The sequence below is a fragment of the Schistocerca cancellata genome, chromosome 8, assembly GCF_023864275.1.
Source record: "Schistocerca cancellata isolate TAMUIC-IGC-003103 chromosome 8, iqSchCanc2.1, whole genome shotgun sequence".
Taxonomy (NCBI): Eukaryota; Metazoa; Arthropoda; class Insecta; order Orthoptera; family Acrididae; genus Schistocerca; species Schistocerca cancellata.
The window spans coordinates 293287334-293299910 of NC_064633.1; the positions used below are offsets into that span (position 1 = coordinate 293287334).

A 12577-nucleotide genomic window follows, 5' to 3' on the forward strand; every position below is an offset into this window, starting at 1 on the left:
TTAGCTGATCAGTTACACTTTTTCATGTATATTACATAAAATTTAACTGTATAACATGTAAATTGTTATTCTGATATAAAATATGATAGCAGTCAGCATAGTATTAAGACTTACATTCATGCTCTCCGACATGTACCACATACATTATATCCTATTGGCCAAGGATGATGTCGGATGACAGGCAAAGAGTAGGGCATCTGCTATTTAACTCTATGACTGCAACACAGTCAGCAATCAATCTTAGGGCACGGTATCCACAGTTTCTGCTCCATGCCATCATCTCTACATATCATCACTGGGTATTACATTGAATAATTTATTGTTAACTTAATGTTTACTATACTACAGGTTTCCCTCTCTTCTGTTGTACCCTAAATTACAGAATCTGGTCCAAAGATGATGCATATCAGGTCAAAACCAGTCATCTCTTCTAAATATAAGTGTTTTTATACAAGCAAGACTGTTCCATCAAACAATGGAAAATCCAGGATGGAATAATTACAGTATTATGAAAAGGATAGATTGCTTCACACCATATAGCAGAGATGTTGAGTTGCAGATAGGCACAATAAGTGAGATTTAGGCCAAGCCCTTTTTGACTGAAAGTTTACTTTTTCCATAGTATTTTTGTTGACTTATCTGTGACTCAACATCTCCACTATATGGTGAGTTGCAATCTATCCTTTCCATAACGTTATCAAAGCTGTTCTATAAAAAATTATATTACTGTTCATTGTGATCGCTTCTAGTGATCTGCCTATCAAAGTTTCTAACCACAGTAGTATGGTAGCATTCCATATCAAAATTTTAATAGTGGATGAAACTTTCATCACTGGGCTTCAATTTTAAAAGTGAGGAGAAGTAGTGAGATACAGTTCCTGTTTATGGTATAATGCTAATTTTATGTTGGCAACACTGCATTTTTTTGGTTTATGTTAACTTACATTTTCTAAGCCTCTGCGTGTGTCATGACCCACCACTGAGTTTTATGTTATTATATACTTCAATAAACTCTGTATAAATAGATTTATTATTGAGTTTCATCATCCCAGCTTACAGGTTACAGGCCCATATGCACAAGCCTGTTTCTTAGATAATTGCAGAGTTTTTTGGTGCTATTGAAGCAACAGCAAGTTTTAGGTTCCAAACATGGTATTGGCATGATGCAATTGAACAGTCTATGCATCAGAGCTTCAAGTTGTCTGAAGTAAACAATTCACAGGCTGCTAGTATCGCCAGGTCATCTGTGAAAGCTAAACAACTGACCTTGATGTCATCATTCTTTCATCCGAGTTTAATTGGTTTCCATTGGTCCTGGGTTTTCAATTCTTTCTCCCATTCTCTGATGACTTTATCCAGAACAAGGTTAAAGAGCAGTGGTGACAATCCATCATCTTTATCTCAAAGGGCTCTGACAATTCGCCCATGAATTTCACTTTTGACTTCGTGCTCGTGATTGTTTCTTTGATGAGTCTTAATGTCTTTCGATCAAGCCCTTGTTCTTCTAAGATGTTAAATAGGGACTGTTGATCGACCAAATCATATGCCTTCTTGAAATCAACAAACATACAGATGATCAGGGAGCTTCAGGTTGCTCTATATTTTAGTAGCATCTTCAAATTGAAAATTTGTTCAACACAAGAACACCACGATCAGAAAACCGCTTAATAGTCACAAATTTTGTTTTCGAGCTGTTCTTGTGTTCTTTGAAGAAGGCACGTGGATAGAGTTTTGTAGGTGACTTCACGGTGATAAATCCCTCTGTAGTTATTGACACCTGTTCTGTCACCTTTCTTATGTAACAGATGGATTAGTGCACATTTCCATTCTTCTGGTACCTTTTCCATTTTCCAGATGTCTATAATGATTTGTGTGAGCTCCTCACGTGTATTTGGGCCTATGTTCTTCAACAGTTCTGCAACTATACCATCTTCTCCAGATGCCCTGTTATTCTTGAGTCTGAAGATCTGTCTAGGGATCTCTTCTTTGGTAGTTGGTGGAGATTCTGGATTTACTTGTGCAGGAGCCTCTTTGGCCCATCTTTATGTAGGCTCCTGGCAATTGAGTAGCTCTGGGAAATATCGAGCCAATTCTCTACAATTATCTTGGTTGGTCACCACGAGTTTGCCGTCTGGTTTTTGGAAACATAAGTTCTGAGGGGTGTATCCTTGAACCCTCCCTGCAACCGTCCTGTAAAAGTCTCGAGTATTGTGATCTCTGAAGTCTTTTTCTATTGAGTCCAACTGGTCCTTGAGGCTTCCTTTCTGGTCTGGAGATAATGTTGTTGAGTCTCCAGTGACTTCTTAGTTATATTTCTGGAAAGCACTCATTCATTCTTCCAGTGCTTCTTCACATGTGGAGTCCCACCATGGGTGTTTCTTATGCTTCTACAATGGTACTGCCTCTTTGGCTCTCTTGATTATCTTGTTATGGAATTGATGCCAGGTGCCTGCTTTTTCCTTTTCCCATTCTTCTTTTATGTTGCTTTCTTTGATCTTTTTGGTATTGAATTTTTGAAGATGAGTTTTCTTCTGATGGATTCTTTCCAGAGTAAATTTCACTTTTATCCGCACTAGATAGTTGTCAGAGTCAATGTTGGCTCCTCTTTGGACTTGCACATCATGAATTTCCTTCTGTGAGGGATGTGTAATGGCCACATGGTGAATCTGATATTCTCCGAGAGACTTTATAGGAGAACTCCAAGTCTTCTGTTTTCGAGGATGTTTCCTCAGGGAGGTCGATATTATTTTCAGATAGCTCTGTTGGCACAGTTCAATGAGTCTCATGCCATTCTTGTTGGTGAATTTATAGGCTGGGAATTTGCCTTTGGTCTTTTGGTATTCTTTTTCTCTGGCAATCTGGGCTTTGAAGTTACCTAGTAATATCCTTGTTTCTTCTTTGGGGACTACTGCCATAATCTTCTCAAGTTTAGACCAGAGAGATTATACATACATAAGCCAAATGATTGTAATGTTATTGACACAAAATGGGCTTTTAGGTGAAAAACACATGTGAATGGTAATGTTCTTCTTAAAAGCTTGTCTTGTAGCTAAAGGTTTCCAACAAAGATTAACTTATTCGGAAATATACAGTTCAACACTAAAAGCAACTTCAGTGAGACTTTTTCTATTTTTTTGCAATGAGAATAACTTTCCCATCTATCAGTTGCATGTCTCTCTTTGAAGAGATAGTTGGATAATTTTCTGTTAAATTACTTATTGGATGTTGTAATAGAATGAATGATAAAGTTTGTAAGGTTAGAAAGGTTCCGCATGGTTTGAAGGACTCACCCAAAAATTGGAATGTTCAGTTCAACACTGAAATAACTGTCTTGTGATCTGTAATAAGTGATTTTAAATATTTCTTGTGCATAAAGAAAGAAAATAGCAATAAAATATACTTTACTTGCTTACACTGATGATCTGTTGACAGCTTCAACTTCTCAGAGTGAAACTGATGATTTAAAGTAGTTGTTACATGATAACTTCAAAATATGGATTTAGATCTGATTGAGAATTATTTGGGAATGAATATTGTTCAAAATTTAAGGGAGGGAACTATTACTATTTGTCAAGGTATCAACATTGAAAAAGTATTAAAAGGTTTTAATATGTTTGAATGGTATTCTGTTTCAACGTCCATGGAGAAAATTTTGATCACAGTGTGTTAAAAAGAGAAAAAACTGAAAATGAAGACACTGCAAAAAGATGTAGAAAATTAAAAAAGTCATTGATATATGCCATGTGATATTCCAGGATAGGTATCTGTGTAGCAATAAGTATTCTAAGCAAGTACAAATCATGCAAGTCGGGATTTGTGGAATGCTTTAAAACATGTATTGCATTGTTTAACAGAAAACCTAAAACTGAGTCTGTTATATGCTAAGGAAAAAAGTTGTACTGATACCATAATTTTTATGTTGACTGTGACTGGGCTGGTGACAGAGCAGATAAAGCATCCACAGGTCATTATCTAGTTATAGTTCTGTGTTGTGTTTCATGGACATCTAGGAAGCAGCCCACAGTGTCTCTGTCATCAACAGAATCAGAATTTGTAGCCTGAAACATGGCAACTAGCGAAGGCTGTTGCCTCAGTAATTTGTATTAGAGTCTTTCTGGCAGTCCAAGAGCTGTTGTACTGTATGAAGATAATATGTCAGTAATATACCTTTGCAGAAACCCACAGTTTAGTCATAAACTTAAGCATATAGATGCCAAAAGTTTATCTGATAGTGAGAAAATTTCTGCAGAAGAAGTTGTTTTAAAGCACATTAGCACAAATGAGCAACCAGCTGATGTTCTGATGAAGCTATTAAGTAAAATAAAATCTGAAAAATTTTGAGCCATTACTTTTTGTAACACCAATAATTAACACTGAGGAAAGGTGTTAGTGATATAATGTTACTATTGTTTTAAGATAGCAACACTGTTTTTTATTTTTATTTTTTTCTGTTTTTGTTTAAGTTAGCTCCCACTTTTGGTGCTTTCATTCATTTATTTGGTTCTGTGTTGTCATCTGCCATTGTGCCATTGAGTTGTACACTATTATATACTTAAATAATATCCCCACTAACAGACTTATTATTGAACTTCAGTTACTGCCCTTGATAACAGCTCTCAATCATCATTCATTCACACATGGTATTACATAAATCTAATAATGGAGGATAACTTTTAATGATGTCTTAATGAGTCACAACTTATGTCAGTTGGTACAAGTAGCCACTGCAGGCTACTTGTGTAAAGTGCGTTATTGTTGTTGTTGTTGTTGTTGTGGTCTTTACTTCTAAGACTGGGTTGATGCAGCTCTCCATGCTAGTCTGTTCTGCACAAGTCTCTTAATCTCTGCATAACTACTGTAATCTGCAGCCACTTCCTCCTGCTTACTTAAGACAAACCCTAGTCTCTCTTTACAATTTTTACCCACCAAACTTCCCTCCATCACCAAACTGTCAATTCCTTGCTGCTTTAGGATATGTCCTATCAACCTGTTCCTTTTTTCAGAAGTTCTGCCATACATTCCTCCCCCCCCCCCCCCTTCCCCAATTCATGTCAGTGCCTCTTCTTTAATTATTTGGCCTTCGCATATAATCTTCAGTATTATTCTGTAGCATGACACTTTAAAAGCTGCTATTCTCTTCTGGTCTTCACTGTTTATCATCCAAATTTCACTTCAGTACAAGACATTACTCCAGAGTTGGAAATGCTCTCAGACAAGACTTCCACACATTTAAATTTATATTGTATACTGAATTATTTGTCTTTTTCAGAAATGTTTTTCTCACTATTGCTAGCCTTTATTTTACATCCTCTCTACTTCAGCCACTGTCAGTTATTTTGCTGCCCAAGTAGCAAAACTCACCAACTACTTTTAGTGTCTCATTTCCCAATCTAATTCCCTCGGCATTACCTAATTTAATTCAACAACACTCCATTACCCTTGTTTTAATTTTTTTGGTGTTCATCTTGTAACTTCTTGCCAAGACACTATCCATTCCATTCATCATCAAAATATCTTGCCATCTCCGGCAGAACTGGAACATCATTGGTAAAATTTGAAAAGTTTATAATACTTCTTCCTGAAGTTAAGCCTCCTTCCTTATTTCACTATGGTTTTCTTCATTGCTCATTTCATGTACAGGTTGAATTAGATGGCAGATACAATACAATCCTGCTCTCTCCCTTCAAAACTACTGCCTCCCTTTCAAGTCCTCTGTGTATTGTTGATAAATTTCCTGCTTTCTGGCACTAATCACTTTATACACTGATCTGCAGCATGTCCTCCCAGAATCCATCTCTCTGCCTTTTCTTTGGTCAGTGTAGTTGGTGTTTTACTGTGGGGAATAAAATCCTTGGGTTTCAAAAGCCATCAATGTCTGCCCAACACAAATTACCCATAAAATTTATAAAACACCGCATTCTACAGTATTTATGTTACTGCCTCAATATTTAATCAAAATAGTGTATGGTTAGCTACATTTGGATGTTTACAAAATCTGTGATATTAACACTGTTTGTCAAATTTGTTTCATAATAAATAGTTTTTGAAAAATAAAACAATGCAGGAAAACTTCCATGGTTTATTTAATCAAGTCTGTATTTTTCTCTAGTAGCATTAATCACAAATATCAACAGAAAACTGGCTTATGGTCATCAACAATAGAGTTTCATTTAAATAATTTTTCATTATTTACATTCTAACTGTGTTGAATTTAATTTTAGTTCAAGTTTACTTCCTTCAAAGATAAAAAATAGACACATATGAAATCAAATTATGAAACCATGTCAGATCACACTCTGACTCTTTACCAACATGCTCTTCTAGTTATGACTAACTACTCCAAGTCTTCCATCCCCTTGATAGTCCCATCTTCCTATTGACCTCTTGATAGCCACCTGACAAACATTTTAATTCATTATTGAGTGCTGCCCTCCAGTGACAAATTGGGAGTCATGTGCATTTCGTGTTTTAGTCAAAACAAACTTGGCAGTACATGGGCAGCACACATGTTGCCCAAATCGCTCCCCATGCAATTTCCATATTTTTGGAGCCCTAATGAGACATTTGTGGCTGTCAATTTGCTTCAGGCAAAGATGTGCATGCCTGGCTACAACCATGGTTCTGTAGGCGACTACAAACATTTTTCCATGACGGCATTGACTGTCTTGTCTCAGTTGCCATTGATCTCTCTTTCTGGTACCTTTACGTCAATTTTATTTGTTTGGAATTGCATAAAACATGTTGCTGCAAGATTTTAAATCATAAAACATTTCCACAGCTGATGTGGATTCCAACCATAATTTATGGGTTATGGGATGCAAATTAAAAGTGAAGAAATTGCAGAAAGGTAAGAAATAAGAAGATTAGACCTATGGAAGTTGAAAGGACCAGATGTGTTGATAATTTCAGAGTATTACACACAATTGGTATACAGGGATAAGAAACATGAGAAAAATGGGTATCCTTGAGAGATGAAATAGTGAAGGCAGCAGAGGGTCAAATAAGTAAAGTGACAAGCTGTTCCATTGTCAGCTTTACACAATATCCTTACTTCATCTATGTATATATTCTGCAAGCCACCACACAGTGCATGGAAGAGGGTATCCTGTATGACTAGTAATCATTTCCTGTCCTGATCCACTTGCGAAAAGAGTAAGGGAAAAATGACTGTCCATAAGCCCCTGTATGAGCCCTATTTTCTCATACCCTCTCTTCACGATCCTCATGCAAAATTTATGTTGGCAGCAGTAGAACTGCTCTGCAGCCAGTTTCAAAAGCCAATTCTCTAAATTTTCTCAACAGTGTTTCTCGAAAAGAATGTCACTTGCCCTCCAGGGATTCCCATTTGAGTTCCCGAAGAATCTCCATAATATTTGTGTGTTATTTGAACCTACCAGTAACAAATCTAGTGGCTCGCCTCCAAAATGCTTTGATGTCTTCCTTTAATCTGACCTGGTGAGTACGGTATCCCAAAACACTACCACAATCCTCACATGCTTGTTTTATTTCATATTGCTTTGCAACATTACACCCTGATATTTAAACAACGTGAGTTTGTCAAGAGGGCACTACTGATGCTGTATCCAAAAATTATGGGTTTGTTTTTCTTACTCATCTGCATAAGTGACATACACTCCTGGAAATTGAAACAAGAACACCGTGAATTCATTGTCCCAGGAAGGGGAAACTTTACTGACACATTCTTGGGGTCAGATACATCACATGATCACACTGACAGAACCACAGGCACATAGACACAGGCAACAGAGCATGCACAATGTCGGCACTAGTACAGTGTATATCCACCTTTCGCAGCAATGCAGGCTGCTATTCTCCCATGGAGACGATCGTAGAGATGCTGGATGTAGTCCTGTGGAACGGCTTGCCATGCCATTTCCACCTGGCGCCTCAGTTGGACCAGCGTTCGTGCTGGATGTGCAGACCGCGTGAGACGACGCTTCATCCAGTCCCAAACATGCTCAATGGGGGACAGATCCGGAGATCTTGCTGGCCACGGTAGTTGACTTACACCTTCTAGAGCACGTTGGGTGGCACGGGATACATGCGGACGTGCATTGTCCTGTTGGAACAGCAAGTTCCCTTGCCGGTCTAGGAATGGTAGAACGATGGGTTCGATGACGGTTTGGATGTGCCGTGCACTATTCAGTGTCCCCTCGACGATCACCAGTGGTGTACGGCCAGTGTAGGAGATCGCTCCCCACACCATGATGCCGAGTGTTGGCCTGTGTGCCTCGGTCGTATGCAGTCCTGATTGTGGCGCTCACCTGCACGGCGCCAAACACGCATACGACCATCATTGGCACCAAGGCAGAAGTGACTCTCATCGCTGAAGACGACACGTCTCCATTTGTCCCTCCATTCACGCCTGTCGCGACACCACTGGAGGCGGGCTGCACGATGTTGGGGCGTGAGCGGAAGACGGCCTAATGGTGTGCGGGACTGTAGCCCAGCTTCATGGAGACGGTTGCGAATGGTCCTCGCCGATACCCCAGGAGCAACAGTGTCCCTAATTTGCTGGGAAGTGGCGGTGCGATCCCCTACGGCACTGCATAGGATCCTACGGTCTTGGCGTGCATCCGTGCGTCGCTGCGGTCCGGTCCCAGGTCGATGGGCACGTGCACCTTCCGCCGACCACTGGCGACAACATCGATGTACTGTGGAGACCTGACGCCCCACGTGTTGAGCAATTCGGCGGTACGTCCACCCGGCCTCCCGCATGCCCACTATACGCCCTCGCTCAAAGTCCGTCAACTGCACATACGGTTCACGTCCACGCTGTCGCGGCATGCTACCAGTGTTAAAGACTGCGATGGAGCTCCGTATGCCACGGCAAACTGGCTGACACTGACGGCGGCGGTGCACAAATGCTGCGCAGCTAGCACCATTCGACGGCCAACACCGCGGTTCCTGGTGTGTCCGCTGTGCCGTGCGTCTGATCATTGCTTGTACAGCCCTCTCGCAGTGTCTGGAGCAAGTATGGTGGGTCTGACACACCGGTGTCAATGTGTTCTTTTTTCCATTTCCAGGAGTGTATTTCTAAATTTAAAGCTAGTTTCCATTCATCACACCAACTAGAAATCTTGTCTGAGTCATCTTGTATCCTCCTGCAGTCACTCAACTTCTATACCTTCCTGCACACCACAGCATCACCAGCAAACAAGCACAGATTGCTGCCCACCACGTCTGCCAGATCGGTTATGTATATAGAAAATAACAGTGGTTCTATCACTCTTCTCTGGAGCTCCTATGACAATACCCTTGTCTCTGATGAACACTCACTGTCAAGGAGAACATACTGGAGTTTGTTACTTAAGATGTCATCAAGCCACTCACCTATCTGGGAACCTGTTCCATATTCTCATACCTTCCTTACAGTCTGCAGTGAGGTACCATGTCAAATACTTACTAAAACCATGCTGATTTGTGGACATAAGCTTCTTGGCCTGAAGGAAATTTATTGCATTCAAACTGAGAATATGTTCAAGAATTCTGCAGCAAACTGGTGTTAAGGATATTGGTCTGTAATTTTGTGGGACTGTTCTTTTACCCTTCCTATATAGAGGAGTCACCTGCACTTTTTTCCAGTAACCTGGGTCTTTGTGCTGCGTGAGAGATTTACAGTAAATGCAAGTTAAGTAAGGGGCCAGTGACATAGAACACACTATGTAAAACAGAACTGGGATTCTATCCATACCTGGTGACTTAATTGTTTTCAACTCTTTCAGTTGTTTCTCTAAACCAGGGATGACTATTGCTATGACATCCTTAGAAGAGTCTGTTCAACTGTCCAATGATGGTATGTTTGTACAATTCTCCTGTGTAAATGAGTTCTTAAATGCAAAATTTAAAACTTTAACTTTCGTTCTGCTGTCTTCAACTGCCACACCAGATTGGTCAACGAGTATTAGAACCACTTAACTATTTTACATAGAACCAGAATTTTCTCAGGTTCTTGGCCACATCTTTTGCTAAGGTATGGCAGTGGTAGTTGTTGTATGCTACCACTGTCATACCTTAGCAAAATGTCAGGCTGAGAATCTGAGAAAATTTTGGTCCTATGTAAAGTTGCTAAGAGGGTCTAAGGCTTCCATTCAGTCACTCACTGTCTGACGTAAAGATAGCATGCTTCTGGATAATAATTATTTATTCATCTTTACTGCATTGCTGCAGAAGGTTATTGTGTCATTAGGACAGTACTAAGTGGAAGCAAGCAAAGTATGTTTAGGTTTGGTTTGGTTTGTGGAGGCAGAAGGAACCAGACTACAAAGACCATCGGTTCCTTTTTCCATGATCATGAAACACCCACAAGGGACAAAAACAAGCAACGGAGATGACAAGGGATGACACAGAACAAGAAAGACATAGACAAAGACCAGAAACGAGGAATTATAAACACACAAGTGTTACAGTGGTTGGTCAATCATGGAAACAAAAAAAGGAAAAGCCAACCATCAAGAGACGCACTAAAAAGCCCAATCTAAAACCGTAGGCCAAAGGCCAGACTCAACACAAAAGAAAGAGACAAACCCTCAGATTGAGCGATAAAAGCCCCCCTGCATGAATAAAACTCAAAACTAAGCCTGTCATGGTGACGTCATCTGTTAAAAGTGCAGGGAGCATATCAGGCAGCACAAACATCTGCCTGAGTACAGTTAAAAGTGGACAGTCCAACAAAATATGGACCACAGTCAATGCTGAACCACAGCGACAGAGAGGTGAGTCCTCGTGGCGCAATAAATAACTGTGTGTCATCCAGGTGTGGCCAATGTGCAGCCAGCAGAGTACAACAGAATCCCTGCGAGGGGCCCGCAAGGAGGAACACCACACACCAGTAGTCTCCTTGCCGATCTGAAGTTTGTTGGGTGAAGGCAGGGTATGCCATTCATCACCAGGTACCAAGGACCTTCTGCCACAAAAATGAATGGAGATCGCACTCCGAAAGGCCAATCTCCAAAGCCAGTGCACCAACAGCCTGTTTGACCTGCGTGTCAACATGTTCATTACCTGGGATGTCGACATGACCTGGGGTCCACATAAAAGCCACGGAGCAGCTGCAACGGGCAAGAGTATGGATGGACTCCTGGATAGCCATCACCAGATGAGAGTGAGGAAAACACTGGTCGATAGCTCATAAACCACTCAGGGAGTCACTACAGATAACGAAGGACTCACCTGAGCAAGAACGGATGTACTCTAGCTACTCTAGCACGTGAGAGATGATGACCAGCTCGGCAATGAAATCACTACAGCCAGCCGGCAATGAGAATTGTTCAGAATGATCCCCAAGAATAAGAGCATAACCAACTCCACCAGCAACCATCAAACCATCAGTATAGACAATGTTAGAGCCATGAAACATGGCAAGGATGGAAAGAAAGCAGCAGTGGAGGGCCCAGGAGGGAGGGAGTCCTTCAGGCCCTGTGCCAAATCCAGCCGAAGGCATGGGCGAGGAACACACCACGGGGGTATACGTATATGGGCTCCGAAAAAAGGTGGGAGAGGGAAAAACTCACCAGAGAGAAGAGCCCAGACACGAACTATGATCATACACCCTGACCAGGGCTGCCATTCTGGAAGATGGACGACCAAGTTGGGGAACAGGAGACGGTAATTTGGATGCCCAGGCAAGCTACAATCATGTGCAGCATAAGCAGCCAGAAGTCGTTGGCAGCAGATCCACAATGGAGGGACACCAGCTTCCACAAGTAGGCTGTTTACAGGGCTTGAGCAGGAAGCTCCAGAAGCCAGGCTCCCATAATCGAGATGGGACTGAATCAATGCCTGATTCAGTCATAGAAGGGTAGACCGATCAGCACCCCACCTGGTGTGACTTAAGCAATGAAGAGTGTTAAGATGGCACCACAATGTTTGTTTAAGCTGCTGAATATGAGGGAGCCAAGTCAACCAGGCATCAAAAAGCAAGCTCCAAAACCGATGCGTCTCCACCACAGCAAGAGGTTCACCGGCAACATAAAGCTGAGGCTCAAGGTGAACAGTGCTGCGATGCTGGCAGAAATCCATGACACAGGTCTTGGCAGCCAAGAACTGGAATCCGCGCATGATGGCCCAAGACTGCACCCCGTGGATAGCACCCTGTAGCCGTCATTCAGCAACCGCAATGCCAGTGGAGCTATAGTACAGGCAAAAGTCATTAACATGCAAAGAAGCCGATACAGACGTTCCCACAGCTACAGCTAGTCCATTTATAGTAATTAAAAAGGGGCAGACCTCAAGACAGAACCTTGCAGGACCCCATTCTCCTGGACTCGGGAGGAACCATGGGAGGAACCAACTTGCACGTGGAAGGAATGAAGTGACAGAAAATTTTGAATAAAAAGGAGGCACGAGCCCCTAAGACCCCACCCATGAAGCATGGTGAGGATGTGATGTCACCACGTTGTATCGTACACCTTCCGCATGTCAAAAAAGATGGCAACCAGATGCTGTTGGCAGGCAAATGCCGTGTGGATGGCAGACTCCAGGCAAACCAGATTATTGGTGGCAGAGCAGCTCTTACAGAACCCACCCTGGGACGGAGCCAGAAGGCCCCGAGACT

At 41.6% G+C, this 12577-nt stretch overlaps 1 protein-coding gene across 4 annotated transcripts in view; it reads right to left on the bottom strand.

Annotated features, from left to right (window-relative positions):
* LOC126095236 (D-threo-3-hydroxyaspartate dehydratase-like) overlaps positions 1-12577 on the bottom strand; it is a 371140-nt gene that overhangs the window by 87328 nt on the left and 271235 nt on the right. The gene's annotated exons all lie outside the window — the stretch shown is intronic.